This window comes from Bufo gargarizans, chromosome 7 (assembly GCF_014858855.1).
Source record: "Bufo gargarizans isolate SCDJY-AF-19 chromosome 7, ASM1485885v1, whole genome shotgun sequence".
NCBI classification, from domain to species: domain Eukaryota; kingdom Metazoa; phylum Chordata; class Amphibia; order Anura; family Bufonidae; genus Bufo; species Bufo gargarizans.
The window spans coordinates 4,575,297-4,592,846 of NC_058086.1; positions in this window are offsets into that span (position 1 = coordinate 4,575,297).

Sequence of the window (17,550 nt, forward strand, 5' to 3'; positions counted from 1 at the left end):
AACATGTCTGAGGGCTTGCCTTTTGCAGGACAGACTGTATTTTTTATTGGTACCATTATGGGGTACATACAACTTTTTAATAGTTTGATATTATGTTTTTTGGGTGAGGTGACTTAAAATAGTTGCTTTGGCATCATTTTAGATTTTTTTTTTTATAGCATTCACCTACTGGGGTAGGTACATATATTCCCTAAAAACCAATAGGAGTGTTGCCTGACCTAAAATTGTCATCACATATATTAACTATTCTCCATAATAGAAATATCACCATGCCAGAGGTCCCCCCAAGGCCTCTAACCTAAAAAAGCTGATTTTATCTGCTGTAATAAAGGACTAGTTGCAGATTAGAGGCTTGCTTAACTATTTCTTTAGTTATGCTATGTAGGTTTGGCTATGTAGGTTTGTTTAAAAAAACTGAGCAGTGATTTGGAGGCTATGCTGTAGTAGGAAACAATCAGCTTTTGTTAATCTTTTTTGGAAAGAAGGCTGGATTTTCTATGTTTTCCCACACATGGTTCTTGAATTTAAAAATATTCGAGTTTGTTAAAGTCAGATTTTTTATTTTGATTTAGATTTTTTTTGGGGGAGGCGTGGAGGTAGAATTTAGGATGAATTCTGTCACGTTCCGGAGGACCAGGCAGACCTTTGGAAAGTTATGAAAACAGGATACAGGCAGATCACAGACCAAGAACCCACAGAATACTTTATTACACATGTAATAAAAAAACATGACAGTAGAAGATAAGCAGGTAAGCAATAGTGGTAGCCCTACCATTGAACCAAGCGCATCGGTAGACTAGAGGCAAAGAGCCAGTGAGCCCCATTCTTCACAGAGCCCATGGTGGTAGGGATGAACTTGGCCGAGGACTCACTGGTCACATCTCCAGGATGGCCCCGGTACACTTGGCCGCTACCTGCAGAAAACCACGCTGGTGGAAGCACCAGCGGAACAGACAACAGAAGAACTGTAACCCAATATAAACTCAGGACATGTATACGTTAAAAAAATATATATATAAAAAAGAGTCTCAAACCGCGAATGTCTTTTGAGCGCAGCTGGTTCTTGTTGAAGTGGGGTTCTGTTCACACTCAGTCTTAAAATATATAATCAAAACGCACAGTTTTGGTACCAGCAATGAAGATTAGGCCCCTCAAGTCACACAGCAAGTTTTTTCTGATACAATCGATTAAACGGAACCTGAGCTCCAACATAACTCAAAGTTATTATCTTCCTAAGTGGTAGAGAGAACAGCTTGACATAGTGAAGTACCGCAAGTCCTTAATGCATCCATTTTTTTTTTTTTATATTATACTTACAAGATTCCAAGTAAAACAGTCATATACAATATAGTCAGTCCTTTCATTTGCCCAACCAGGGTTTCGCCTCTGCTTCTTCAGGGGCATCTACATATCCTCCTAGATCCCTTCTTTTTGTAGTGATATGGGCGTTACCCCTAAAGGTCTGCTTACAAATACATCATATAAAATACATGGAGTTCAATAAATAAAATATCTCAAATATCACGTGATCCTTATGCTTCATACATTTCATCTCATTCTATAAAAGTATTATATAAAATCCATAATTACCTGTTAGAAACTGTTCCATGACTTATCGATCACATGGTATGACTTCCAATTAACAATCACTTCTCACACCTTTCTCTAAAACAGCGATCTTCAGACCCAGAAATTGACATATTTTTATTATGCTGCATTCAATTTAAACAAGTTATCATATCCAGTGCTTCACTGAAATTCATAGAATTATATCCCTTCCTTATTCCGATATCACATAGTCGGTCCGACCTCCCAACCTCTTTTTTTCCTTTTTCTTACTGTCTCGTAGTTGTATTCTGAGAATTACACTTCTGGAAGATTCCTTGTGCCTGTCCACTCACCAAACTGCACTGTTCTGGACCCATAACCTGTTGCAGTGTTTGCAGCTTTTATGAGCAGCGCTCAGACATTGTTGGAGAACAAAAGCTGGTTTACTTTACTTGGGGCAAAACAGCAACCATTAACTGTAACATGATCACCAAGATGGAGACTACCAGACATAACATCTGCATTATTACCCTATAGTACATACACTGGAATAACTGCACTAGAATAAACATTGATGCTTAACACAGCGCCATCCACTGTCAGCTTAACATAGTTCCTCCTGCATTAAAGGGGTTGTGTCGCTCCAACAAATGGCATTTATTCTGTAGAGAAAGTTAATACAAGGCACTTACTAATGTATTGTGTTTGTCGATATTGCCTCCTTTGCTGTCTTGTCATTTTTCCATCACATTATACACTGCTCATTTCCATGGTTACGACCACCCTGCAATCCATCAGCCGTAGCCGTGCTTGCACACTATAAGAAAAAGTACCAGCCTATATGCTCTCCCACAGTCCCTGGGACAACGATCACATACACTTCAGATCTCGCAGTCCTGCGACCAATTCCTCAATTGTGCATCTGCAACCATCTCATATAGGTAAATTAACTCAATTAAATATACACGCTTCCTTGTGATAAACAGCACACAATCTACTGATTCTATGATAGACAGGCTTTATTATCAATTCTACATTCATTCCGGCTGGTTGTAACGTGCCTAGCCTATAGATCTATTCTATTTCCTTTTTGTTTATTTTCGCTACTGGATCCTCCACTCTCGACTGTGTACGTACCAATTCCAATCACACAAAATACAAACCTTTTGGATTTTTATTATGTCATTTTTTGAAATGTGCTGATAAACTGAGTGTCACGACCGCTATCCCAGCAACAGTCGTGTCGCACCAGACGGAGGGGAAGGGGGACCCTTATCTACGGATGGTAAATAGAACGGTCACCCCTGACTAACCCTAAGCTGGCACCTGTCTGCCTTGATACCCTAGACGGGGTGTGAACCCGTGCGGCGAGCAGGATGCCTAAACCCTCAGTCACCCTAACAAGACTAGACTGGGGAAAGGCAGATGGGAGCACTAGTCACCATCACTCATGTCTAGGAGAACAACAGGGGAAGACAGCAACAAACAAACAATCTATAACATAGATAGACTTATCCAGTCACGAGCAGAGAAGGTGATCCCAATAACGACAGTCCACGCCAGACAAGAGCTCCACAGCAATACCGTCAAACGATCTCCTTCAAAGGTCAGAATAGCACTGGAAGTAAGGACTATATCTGGCAATGACTGCAAGTGAAACTGAAACTAATATAGTAGCTGGGAGTGGCAGACAGGACTCACCTGAGAAGGATGCCTACAAACTCCCAGTCAAGACAAAAAGGTTCACAAGGCAAAACCCGGATGACATACCCTGAACCACGGAGCAAACTCACAAGCTATCGCGAGTAGCAAGTCGCTGCGACCTTCTCCTCCCAGACCTGTCTGGATCAGTCGTGACAGTACCCCCCTTTCTACGAGGGGCCACCGGACCCTCAAGACCAGGCCTCTCCGAATGGGACCTATGAAAAGCCTGAATGAGTCTGTCCGCCTTTATCTCTGATGCTGGCACCCACATTCTCTCTTCGGGACCATAACCTCTCCAGTGCACCAGGTACTGAAGAGAGCGGCGAACATATCGTGAATCAACAATCTTTTCTACATGAAACTCAAGACTGCCATCAACAACCACCGGTGGAGGCGGTAGTGGCAATGGTTCAGGAGGTTCTACATATCTCTTAAGCAGAGATCTGTGGAAGACATTATGGATCCTTAGAGTCTAAAGTAGCTCCAGACGACAAACAAAATAGGAAAAAAGGTATCTGGAGACAATGGAGGTCCTCTTAGCTCTTCTTTATTGATTCATAAAACCGACACAGTCACTGGATCCACGGCATGGTCGCTGACGCGTTTCGGGTATGTACCCTTAGTCGTAGCACCATGCTACGTGTGACCCCACATTATAAAGGATTAGGAATGCACCTCGTCAGAAAATCCTGGGAGGAGCATCCAATCTCATAGGCTGCCACAACAGAGGCACACCTCTTGATTAGGTTCATCGATTACACATGCAATTCGAAACACACTGTGAGGATATACCTGGGTCAATTACACATTCTTAAGCAGAGATCTGTGGAAGACATTATGGATCCTTAGAGTCTAAAGTAGCTCCAGACGAAAAGCCACCGGGTTAATGATCTTAATTACCCTATAAGGACCAATAAATCTCGGACCTAATTTCCACGAGGGAACCTTCAACTTGATATTTCTGGTAGACAACCACACCAAATCATTCACCCCAAGGTCCGGACCTTCAGAGCGCTTCTTATCAGCCACACGTTTGTATCTACCACCAATTCTCTTCAAACTTTCTTGCACACTCTGCCACACTGATGAAAGTGAAGACGCAAATCGTTCCTCCTCGGGAATCCCAGATGGCCCCCCCTCACTAAACGTACAAAACTGAGGATGGAAACCATAATCACCAAAAAATTGTGACTTATCGGTGGATTCTTGACGACGATTATTAATGGCAAACTCGGCTAACGGTGAATAAGATGACCATTCCTCCTGATTTTCGGAAACAAAGCATCTCAAATATGTCTCTAGGTTTTGATTGGTACGTTCAGTCTGACCGTTGGACTGTGGATGGAAAGATGAAGAAAACGACAGATGAAACCCTAAACGAGAACAAAAAGCTTTCCAAAATTTAGAAACAAACTGGGTACCACGATCCGAAACAATATCGGAAGGGACCCTGTGAAGCTTCACGATGTAGTCAATAAAAACCTGAGCCAGTGTGTTAGCATTAGGCAATGTGGTAAGAGCAATAAAGTGCACCATTTTACTGAATCTGTCAACAACTACAAGAATAACAGTCTTCCCAGCTGATACTGGTAGATCCGTAATGAAATCCATTGATAGGTGCGTCCAAGGCCTGTTGGGGATGGCCAGAGGTAAAAGACGCCCTGCTGGACGAGTATGATCTACCTTAGAACGAGCACAGGTAGCACATGCAGACACAAAATTCAACACCTCCTGGCGCCACTTAGGCCACCAGAACCGACGAGACACTAATTCAGAGGTTGCCTTACTACCTGGGTGTCCTGCCAGTGTGGAGTTATGGTGTTCTTTTAGTATCTCCAGGCGTAAATTTTCTGGCACAAACAGTTTACCCGAGGGGCAGGAGGCCGGGGCGTCCCCCTGAGCTTCCAACACCCTTCCCTCTAAACCTGAGTGTAATGCAGAGACCACCACCCCTTTTTGCAAAATAGGCTCTGGTACCTCAACATCACCCCCTCCAGGAAAACTTCGAGACAATGCATCCGCCTTCGTATTTTTTGCCCCCGGGCGATAGGTTATTATAAAATTAAACCTAGTAAAAAATAACGACCACCGAGCCTGTCTAGGGGTGAGACGTTTAGCAGACTCCAGATATAATAAGTTTTTGTGATCAGTAATCACCGTGACGGGATGAACCGCCCCCTCCAAAAAATGATGCCACTCCTCAAAGGCCAACTTAATAGCCAAAAGTTCCCTGTTGCCAATATCATAGTTCCTTTCTGCAGTAGACAATTTCTTCTAAAAGAAAGCACACGGACGCCATTCACCAGGGGACGGGCCCTGAGAAAGTACCGCTCCCACCCCCACCTCTGATGCGTCAACCTCTACAATAAAAGGAAGCGAGACATCTGGCTGTACGAGAATAGGGGCTGAGGTGAATCTCTCCTTCAGAGATGTAAAGGCAGTTTTGGCTGCATGTGACGATTTGGAAAAATCGGATCCCTTTCGGGTCATGTCCGTCAGTGGTTTGACCACCAAGGAATAGTTCTTTATAAACTTTCTATAAAAATTGGCAAACCCCAGGAAGCGTTGCAATGCCTTCAGGTTCTCAGGCAGATCCCAGTCCATAATCGCCCGGCTTTCTCTGGATCCATGCGGAAACCTGAATCTGACAACACATACCCCAGAAATGGCAGTTCTTTTACGGCGAACACACATTTCTCTAATTTAGCAAACAATTTGTTGGCCCTTAATATCTGCAGCACTTGTCTCACATGGATCTTATGTGTATCCAGATCCGGAGAATAGACCAGGATGTCATCAAGATATATCACAACAAATCTCCCGATAAGGTGACTAAAAATTTCGTTGACAAAATGTTGGAACACCGCAGGCGCATTAGTAAAACCAAATGGCATGACCAGATTTTCATAATGCCCTTCGGAGTATTAAAAGCCGTCTTCCACTCATCCCCCTCTTTGATGCGAACCAGGTTATAGGCTCCTCTGAGATCCATTTTGGAGAACCATTTAGCACCAGCAACCTGATTAAAGAGGTTGGGAATGAGAGGAAGAGGATAGGGATCTCGGATAGTTATCCGGTTTATTTCCCGGAAATCCAGGCAAGGACGCAGGCCCCCATCTTTATTTTTAACAAAAAAGAACCCTGCAGCCACGGGTGAAGAAGAGGGTCTGATGTGTCCCTTAGCCAAACTCTCCAAAATATAATCTTTCATAGCCTTCCTCTCCGGGCCGGAAAGATTGTATAACCGGGTTTTAGGTAGTTTTGCCCCAGGTAAAAGATTAATCGGGCAATCATATGGACGATGAGGTGGTAACCCCTGACAACCCTTCTCAGAAAACACATCCATAAAATCTGACAGAAAGGCAGGTAGTGATGTTACAGAGAGTGTAGAGCACCTACTACTCAACCAGTTGTCCTTACAATGTTCACTCCACTCCACAATCTCCCTGGCCTGCCAATCCACCACTGGATTGTGAGTCACCAGCCAGGGAAGCCCCAATACCATAGGAGCCGGAAGACCATCCAGGACATAACAAGAGATATGCTCTTTATGGAGGTCCCCTACCTGCAGATGGATATTATGGATGATCTGAGTTAACTCTCTCTGAGTAAGAGGGGAGGAGTCGATGGCAAAAACAGGAATAGTTCTGCGTACCGGTTCCGGAGTAAAACCCAGAGCCTGAGCAAACCGTGAATCCACCAAGTTGACCCCTGCCCCACTGTCCAAAAAGACGGAACAGATCTCAGTCTTATTGCCCACCTCAACGGTAGCGGACAACAAAAACTGAGACATGCGTATGGAGGAAACGAAGACGCCCAGACTGTTATCCTCCGCACAATCTGGGGACTCTAGTTTTCCGGCGGCTCCTTTGTTTGTGGTCTCTTGAGTTCTTAGGGACATACTTTTACAAAATGACCCCTCCCCCCACAACGAAAACAAACCTCTGACCTACGGCGGACCTTAGGAGGATTCACCCGTCTAGTGGCGCCCCCTATTTGCATTGGTTCGACTGGATCATAACAAACCGATCCCTGCCTTATAGAGGCCTCTGTAGAATTTAATAGTCTCTCCCTGAGTCGTCTGTCGATTCTTATGGACAGAGACATAGCAGCCTCAAGAGACCCAGGGACCTCGTATACCGCCAGCGCGTCTTTTAATTTTTCAGACAACCCCTGGCAGAACTGACTCCTAAGGGCCGAGTCGTTCCATAATGTATCAGTAGCCCACCTACGGAATTCGGAACAATATAGTTCAGCAGACCGGTTCTCTTGCCGAAGTCTACGTAGCTTAGACTCAGCCAGTGAGACCCTGTCCAGGTCATCATATACGAGACCCAGGGCTTCAAAAAACTCCTCCACTGATCGTAAGGCCGGAGAGTCTGCTGGTAGGGAGAAAGCCCAAGCCTGCGGATCTCCTTGCAGGAGCGAAATTACAATGCCCACCCGTTGTTCCTCACCGCCGGAGGATCTAGGGCGTAACCTGAAGAACAATTTACAAGCTTCTCTGAAGGTTACAAATTGGTCTCTCCCTCCTGAGAACCTATCAGGTAAAGCCACTTTTGGCTCAGGAGTACCCTGGTTTCCCGTAGCTGCTGCAGCAGCACTGTTGCTTTTAATCCTGCCACTTCAAGGGATAACCCCTGTAATTGTTTCGCCAAAACTGTAACCGGATCCATAGTGGAACAGAAAAATACAAAGCAAAAAAAATAAATAAAAAAAATCACTTTTTTTTTTTTAAAAGCCAGATATACTGTCACGACCGCTATCCCAGCAGCAGTCGTGTCGCACCAGACGGAGGGGAAGGGGGACCCTTATCTACGGATGGAAAATAGAACGGTCACCCCTGACTAACCCTAAGCTGGCACCTGTCTGCCCTGATACCCTAGACGGGGTGTGAACCCGTGCGGCGAGCATGATGCCTAAACCCTCAGTCACCCTAACAAGACTAGACTGGGGAAAGGCAGATGGGAGCACTAGTCACCATCACTCATGTCTAGGAGAACAACAGGGGAAGACAGCAACAAACAAATAATCTATAACATAGATAGACTTATCCAGTCACGAGCAGAGAAGGTGATCCCAATAACGACAGTCCACGCCAGACAAGAGCTCCACAGCAATACCGTCAAACGATCTCCTTCAAAGGTCAGAATAGCACTGGAAGTAAGGACTATATCTGGCAATGACTGCAAGTGAAACTGAAACTAATATAGTAGCTGGGAGTGGCAGACAGGACTCACCTGAGAAGGATGCCTACAAACTCCCAGTCAGGACAAAAAGGTTCACAAGGCAAAACCCGGATGACATACCCTGAACCACGGAGCAAACTCACAAGCTATCGCGAGTAGCAAGTCGCTGCGACCTTCTCCTCCCAGACCTGTCTGGATCAGTCACAGTCGTGACACTGAGTTTCCAAGCCTCTTTTAATATTATGGATGTGCTCCTGTACCCTAGTTTTTAATTTCCTCATTGTCCTTCCTACATACTGGAGACCACATGGGCACTCCAGCATGTAGACAACCCCCATATATTCACAGGTAAGATCTCCTTCTATTTTACATTCTGCTCCATTACTTTTAGACACCACCCCCTCAGTTCAAGTTTGTTTGTTCTTTTTTGTGCGGTTTTTACATGGTATGCAGAAACTGCACCATGTAAATTGGTACTTCTTAGTCTTCTGTTGTTTTTACAGGTAGCTTTTTTAAAGATAATGGCAGGTTTTTCTGGTATTAACTCGCCCAATACAGGGTCAATTCTTGGTTATAGCATTTTTTCTCAAACAGGCATTACTATTGCATGTATATAGTGTATATATATGCTATAATAGAATATTGGGCCTCTGCACAGTTCTTTATACCTGGTACTAACATTGCCCTGTAAGGCTGAGTTCAAACTTGAGTTATTTGATCAGTTTTAGCCCCATGAAGTGTGCTACTATAGCAGATTCCACATAGATTTCTACCGAAACTGTTCTATTAAACGCTTATACAAGTAGAGTCCCCTTGACAGAGTGGAGAGGGTGTCAGCAATAAGTTTGTGTTGACGTCACTGATTATTTTGCCCTTCCTCTGATCCGTGAAAATAAAAGCCCCTCCAAAAAACAGATCCTGTCTGTTGAGTATCCTCCTTCACTCAGTCAGCATTTGGTCAGTAATCCATAAGTATTGCTGAAACAAAAAACAAACAAACAGGAGTGGATCCAAAACACAGATGACACGTGAATGGAATATTTGCATGTCTTCTGTGTTTTCTACCCACTCCTGCTTTTGGCTACCAAATCATAAGTCAATTCTGATGCAAAATAAGGACCATGTCATACAGGCCTTACAGCTGCTACATAGACAGGATCCGTTGTGTGTCTCATTTTTCCTTTCTTCTGAGAGATCAGAAGGATCAAATAAATGGTGTCATCCAGGCCAAAAAGGCAAAATAGTGGCCCAGTCATGGAGTGGGGAGGGTGGAAACAGCATGGCCCAGTGACATAGTGGTGATGTGGCAGCAGCATGAGGAGAGCACAGAGTGGCCCAGTGACATAGTGGTGAGCTGGCAGCAGCATGAGGAGACCACAGAGTGGCATTGTGGCAGCAGCATGAGGAGACCACAGAGTGGCTCAGTGACATAGTGTTGAGGTGGCAGCAGCATAAGGAGACCAGAGAGTGGTGAGCTGGCAGAAGCCTGAGGAGACCACATAGTGGCATTGTGGAAGCAGCATGAGGAGACCACAGAGTGGCCCAGTGTCAGAGTGGTGAGATGGCAGCAGCATGTAGAGATCCAGTGACATAGTTTTGAGGTGGCAGCAACATGAGAAGTGATGAGCAGGCAGAGTGATGAGCAGGCAGCAGCATGAGGAGACCACAGAGTGGCCCAGTGACATAGTGGTGATCTGGAAGCAGCCTGATGAGACCACAGATTGGCCCAGTGACAAAGTGGGGAATTGGCAGCATGAGGAGACCACAGAGTGTTGAGCTGGCAGCAGCATGAGGAGACCACAGAGTGGCCTAGTGACATAGTGGTGATGTGGCACCAGCATGAGGAGAGCACTGAGTGGCCCAGTGACATAGTGGTGATCTGGCAGCAGCATGAGGAGACCACAGAGTGGCATGGTGGCAGCAACATGAGGAGACCACAGAGTGGCCCAGTGACATAGTGTTGAGGTGGCAGCAGCATGAGGAGACCAGAGAGTGGTGAGCTGGCAGAAGCCTGAGGAGACCACATAGTGGCATGGTGGCAGCAGCATGAGGAGACCACAGAGTGGCCCAGTGACAGAGTGGTGAGCTGGCAGCAGCATGTGGAGACCACAGAGTGGCCCAGTGACCTAGTGTTGATGTGGCAGCAGAATGAGGAGACCACAGAGTGGTGATCTGGCAGAAGCCTGAGGAGACCACAGAGTTGGCTATTGACATAGTGGTGAGCAGGCAGCAGTATGAGGCTACCACAGAGTGGTGAGCAGGCAGCAGCATGAGGAGACCACAGAGTGGCCCAGCATGCCTCCCAACTTTTAAAAAACGCAGAGGGACAATATATGTTGGCATGCATTGCAACAATTTTTTCATACTAGGCCATGCCTCTAACTCCGCCTGTCAGAAATAAGGAACACCTTATTCCTAGTTACTATAATGTTTGCTGTGATAATATATGTTTTATTGTTATGTGTTGTGGTGTAACATGTTCTGGTGTGATTTACATATACATACAGTATGTATTTGTGTTGCCAGGCCAGCAGCCATTGATGAATTGGTTTAAGGCTGCATATAGGACGAGATGTCTGCATTATACCTGGGAAAACAGCAGCCTGCTCCCCGGGGGGTACTTAGCACAGAGATGCTAACGAGGATGGGCCCGTTTGCTGGTCACACTCATAGGGGACAGCTGACTCTCCGGCGCCTTGTGTCAGCATGGGGGCTTCCTAACCAGAGCTTTAACCATAATCCGTAATCCTTCATAACTTGTTCAGGAGATCAAAGTCTAGCTGATGATCTCTGGTATGATGGGGGCATTGCATGGACACCAGACATGGCATATCAAGTCGCCTTCATCTTCTTAAAATAAGGATCTCATCTTCCTAGCGTACTGAACGTGTAGCGTTTGATATGCTAGGACTCGGAAAGAAGATATATGAATTATGAAGAAGGGCTGGGGTCTGTATCTTCACTAGGGCAACTGGCAAACTATCTTTTTGATATTTTCATACCTGTTCCCTAGTTCACCAGGGGAACTGGCTGCATGAGTAATGTAGCTTGGCCCAGAGGTGCTGAGCCAGAGGTGGGAGCGAGAATCCCCCTCAGGCCTGCCTATGGAGGAAAGGCATACAAATGCAATCCCTGGATATTTGGGTGTCACAAAGTGGGAGATCCAATCGAATTGGTTTGTGCACCATTACTCTGCCTAAATCTCCAGGGAGGAAACACAAATGTTAAGTATTAGAACTTTCTTTGTTTTCTCCTTTTTATTTTACAATTGTTTGCCACTTATGTATGTCTCATTTTTTGTAACCAAGTACTGTCTATTTTTTTATACATTAAACCTAAAAGTTTGATAGTTTGTCTTGTAACCTTAAGAACCTGTTAGCTCCATGAAGACTGTGTGTGCAGTCTGAGGCTGTATGTTGTTTTTCCGTGAGGCTTGCTATCCTGTGGGTGTCTGTTTGCGAGTTGAACACTCAGGGGTGTCCTGTCAACCTTATAACTGATGGGTGGTGGCAGTGAAAGTTTTGTGTTAGTGCGTGGGTGTGCTTGAAGGCTTCAGGTGGCGACTTATGCTCAAGTTATGGCCCGACGTGACGCGGTGGTCTGGTCTGGTCACAGGTACATGACACCGCCCAAAGCATAATTACAGACCCCCATCACAAATGCAGTAGCTGGGGATCGGTTAGGTGAGTGTAAGTTCCTTTATTTTTTCACAGCATGTGGAGCACCTTGGACAATTTTTTTCTTGCGCTTTAACCACTTCAAATCCGGGCCATTTACCCCCTTACTGACCAGGATTACTTTTGAAAATCTGACGTGTCATTTTATGTGGTAAAACCTTTGGAATGCTTTTACTTATCCAAGCCATTCTGAGATTGTTTTCTCGTGACAAATTGTACTTCATGACAGTTGTAAATTTGAATCGCTATATTTCACCTTTATTTATAAAATAATCCAAAATTTACCCAAAATTTAGAAAAATTAGCAATTTGGAAAATTTCTATTTCTCTGCTTTTAAAACAGAAAGTGATACCTCATAAAATATTTATTACGGGGCATGGCCAAGCAGCCGAGTGAGATGGCAGCCTGAGTCTGAGCTCCTGCTCCACCAAAGCGTTCCAGACCTGCTAAATCCCACCAATAGCCACCAAATCGATACCGATTCATCCCTCTGAGCTCACGCTAAGCCTCCATGATGACTAGAGGCAGGAAAAGTTTAAAGCAACAGGGAAAACTTTTTCTTTGCGCATGAAAAAATCAAAGATGGCGCCGGAGGAGACGGCACAAGGAGCACGCCTGGCTCCAGCCCTTCATCATCAGTGGGTCCGCGCTCACCTGTTTACATCTTGCAGACTGATTATCCCTCCGGATCCTCTCCAGCGGAGTCTCTCCCTGCAGCGACTTCACCCAGACCTCGGCAGATGGCAGGAGACGCTTCCCGCGCGCCCTGGAAGCGCAGACATACAAGCATTACCGACAGCCAGTCCGGACAAGCAGAGACCGAGACATCATGGTCCCCGTGACTCCGGTGAGTGCGCAACTTCCCCCAGGGGCCAGCCAGGGGTGCCCTCTATACATGAGGCGCTACAGGGCCTGCAAACGACAGACCAACCAGCTTCAGGAACCCTGATAAAGGACATGTTGCTGGCGTTTCATCACTCCATAACGGCGCAAATCTCGAGGTCGATTGTACCGATCCAGGCCAGTGTTAGGGAGCTGGGGGATAAAATGGATCATGTGGAAACTAAAATGGGAGAATTTGCTTCCTCCCATAATACCCTCATAGATTCCCATGAACTCCTCTCTGAAGAGGTCACTCAGCTTAAAGCAAAAATAGCAGATATGGAGGACCGCGCCCGCCGCAACAACCTCAAGCTGCGGGGGGTCCCAGAAGAGGTTACTGCACCTGAGCTGACAGCCTATATCCAGAAGTTGATAAAAATGCTTCTACCCAAATGTGTTGATTGTGACCTTATAATCGACAGGGCACACAGAATTGTTAAGCCCAAACACTTGCCAGATGATGTCCCAAGGGATGTACTGGCTAGGGTGCATTTTTTCCATATTAAAGAACAGGTCCTCACTGCTGCGAGGAAGTTGGAAGCCCTACCTGCTCCATATGCTGAGGTAAAACTCTTTGTGGACCTTTCTGCAGCGACACTGCAGCTCCGAAGGTCTCTTGCACCTATTACTACCACTCTGAGAGCACACTCCATTGCCTACAGATGGGGTTTCCCCGTCAAGCTCTTGATTCACAAAGATGGCTCCTTTGTGGTGATCAGGTCAGTCGCTGAAGGCAAAGCGACCCTTGCATCTTGGAACATTTCAGTGGAATCCTCACAGGACTCTGATGCTCCTAGACGTCACCACACATCTGGAGAGTGGCAGCTGGTGGAAAATAGGTGATGGAAGAAAACGCAATAAGGGGGTTGAATCTGTTATTCTCCCCATGGAGCAACCTTCTCTACTATGGCATTTGGCAGGACTTTTCCCCCTACTGATGCCGAGGCGCATATATGTGCCTTACCTATATCCCTTTCTCCATTTTGTCCTTCCACTAGGGCAATGTTTATTGTGACCCCTCAGTCACTATTCATACTCTTTGCTTTCCAGTTCTGTTTTTTTATTTGTTTTAGGCAGAGCACTACTTCTAATTGCATTTGCATTGTGTGTGTTCACTGTGGCCGGATCAGCGCCTCCCTCCACCTCATTACATCTCCTGCGTTTATAGCAATACAGAATTCCTATGGTTCTAAAACTTAGCTCCTTAAATGTTAGGGGGCTTAATAGCCCTTACAAGTGCAATTTGATGTGGAGGGAGGCTCTCTCCCTACAGTGTGACATTTTGTGTGCTCAGGAGACGCATATAATAGCCGCAGACGCGGATCGCATCAAGCATAGATGTTTCCCAGTTATTCTTCAGGCCCATTGCCCATTGTTGTTGTTGGCAATTAAGAATACCATAGCCTACTCTGCTGTATCGTCCATTGTCGACTCCGGGGGGCAGTATGTTATTCATATCTGCTATTTAAACAACATTCTCTACCCCTTAGTAGGTCTATATGCTCCTAACGCGCACTCCCAGCGCTTCCTCCAAAACCTGTTCAGTAAAGTCCAGTCTGTTCAACAAGGAAGGGTCCTCATATGTGGCGATTTCAATACGGTTCCTGATGCATCCATTGACTCCTCCCCTCCTATGAGACGGAACCCTCACATATTGATGAACCTTCTATCCAAAATGTCCCTATATGACATTTGGCGTTTACATCATGCCATGGAACGGGACTATACGTATTTCTCCCCTTCTCACCTTACATATTCTCGTATAGACCTGGTGTTGGTAGATAGAGCTTCCCTCTCAAATGTTACAAGCTCTGAAATAGGAATGATCACATGGTCAGACCACTTGCCCATCTCTGTGAAAATTTTAGAATGGTATAACCGACCCCCGAATTCGACATGGAGGATAAACGATTATTTACTTGCAAATTCAGAATGCCAGAAAGAGGTAACAGATGCTTTGTCTGAATATTTCCTGAACAATGTAAATTCTGTAGATAACCCTTCTATTGTCTGGGCAGCACATAAGGCTTATGTCAGGGGTATTTTTATTAAGATAGGGCATAAGGCCAAGAAGAAGAGAGAACTCCACACTACGTATCTACTGAACAAGATCCGAGCTCTAGAGATTCTGAACAAATCATCCCCTTCTCCTCTTCACTCAGAAGAGCTCCGTTCCCTTAGGGCACAGCTAGGGGAGCACATGCTGCATAAGTATGAACGGTCCCTTAAAAAAGTGAAGGCCATGTATTATTCTCAGGCGAACAAAGCGGGGAAATTACTGGCAAATAGAATTAAATGCAGAACCCAAAGTTCCCGTATTGCTTTTCTCTGGGACTCCACTAAAACCCATAAAATCTATGATCCAAAAGCGATTGCTAATAGGTTTATGACCTTCTACTCAAACCTTTATAACCTAGCTGATAATAAGCAAGTCTGATGAACACAAATTACGCGCATGCCAGCCTATCACACTTGAGGAGATCTTGGGTATAATCAAAAAGCTGCCTCACCATAAAAGCCCTGGACCAGATGGTCTATCTAACTCCTATTATAAGTTTTTCTCTGAACTTCTGGGCCCACATCTCCACTTGTCCTTATCAAGGATCTTGGCAGATGGACATATGCCTAGAGAGATGTTAGAGGCAACTATTGTCACCTTGCCGAAACCGGGTAAAGAACCAACTACCCCCCAAAACTTCCGGCCTATATCCCTCCTCAACACCGACCTGAAAATATATGCCAAGCTACTGGCAAATAGACTAGCAGAAATTATCCCATCCTTAGTAGCTCCTGACCAAGTGGGGTTTGTCCTGGGCAGACAGATTACAGACAACTCCAGGAGAGTTTTTAACTTACTAGATAGAGTCAATAGGCTGAGACTGCCCACGGTGTTCCTTACCCTGGACGCTGAGAAGGCATTCGACTGGGTGAATTGGTCGTTTGCCTTCTCGGTACTCCAAAAAATGGTGTTCCCTGCTGCTCTGATTACAGCCATAGAAGCACTATACAAAGGCCCTGCAGCACGCGTATTGGCTAATGGTGTTTTGTCAGACCCCTTCAATCTCTCAAACGGCACTAGGCAGGGATGCCCCCTGTCCCCTTTAATATTCATACTGTCCCTAGAACCATTAGCACAAGCTATCAGACAAGCTGAAAATATCTCTGGGATTCAAATTGGAGACAGACAGCACACTCTTTCCTTATACGCAGACGATATTATCCTTTCCCTAACCAATCCTGTCCAGTCGTTACAAGACGTTAGGAGGGTTATTTATGAATATGGCTCTCTATCATTTTACAAACTAAATGAAGGAAAATCCCAAGCACTTCCCCTCTTTATCCCCAACCGAACGCTAGAGCATTTAAAGGAGCTTTACCCCTGGGATTGGCAGTCCTCAGGTGTCCAATACCTTGGTGTCCAACTCACCCCCACTATTCAAAAGCTGTACGATGCAAATTTTCCTAGATTTCTCCTGGATCTCCAAAAGGAGTTAGGGAACATAGCGAAATTAGAGATATCATGGCTCGGTAGATTGGCAGCCTTTCAGCAGCATGTGCTCCCCAAGCTTCTTTATTTGTTCAGGATCCTCCCACTGGAACTTCCTAGTTCCTTCTTTAATACTGTAAACAAACTGCTTAATGGGTTCATCTGGAACAAAGGACCTCCCCTCATTGCTAGGACGGTTATGTCTAGATTTAAAGAAATTGGTGGTTTAAGCCTTCCAAATATTCATGATTATTACTTAGCCACCAGAGTACATCAACTCAAAGAATGGTGGGCCTCTGATAACCTCAAACACTGGGTCCATATCGAGCAGACACTTGCCCCAACCCACAATCTGAAGGCGATGATGTTGGCTTCCCTCTTTAGGGAAACTCCGTCACATCCCCTCCCGTACCTACTTTCCACTTCTCTAAATATTTGGAAAAGGTATCATAGCAGTGGTCATGGCGTAACCGCTTCTATAGCGAAGCTCACCCCTATAGAGGTGCTGCAATACCTTCTTCCTGACCTATCTCTGACAGGTTGGAGGGAAGGGGGAGTAGTAATGGTTGCAGATCTGCTTTCTCAGTCAAATTTGAACTCTTTTGAGAACTTGCAGAACCAATTTAAGATACATAAAAAGGGATTTTTATAAGTATCTGAGGATCCGACATTTACTGGCCTCCAACCCTACACTAATAGTAAAAGCACACATGGAGCTCCTGAACCAATGGGCTCTGAAGCAATCCAAATGGAAAGGAGTCTGTCCACTTTATGCATTTCTAGGAAGGAAAAACTCCTGTGTAAAAACAGCTCCCATTGCATCATGGGAACTGGAATTGGGACGTAGTATCCCCCCAGCACAGTGGTCCGCAGCTATAAACTATGCGACCAAGAGATTGAAATGTGTATCACATCTAGAGTCTTACTTGAAAACATTACTTAGATGGTACTTTACTCCCCTGAGACTAAATCGCATTTTCCCTGGCTCGGGGCTGCTGTGCTGGAGGGGATGCGGCGGCAGAGGATCCCTACTACATATACTTTGGGACTGTCCACTATTGA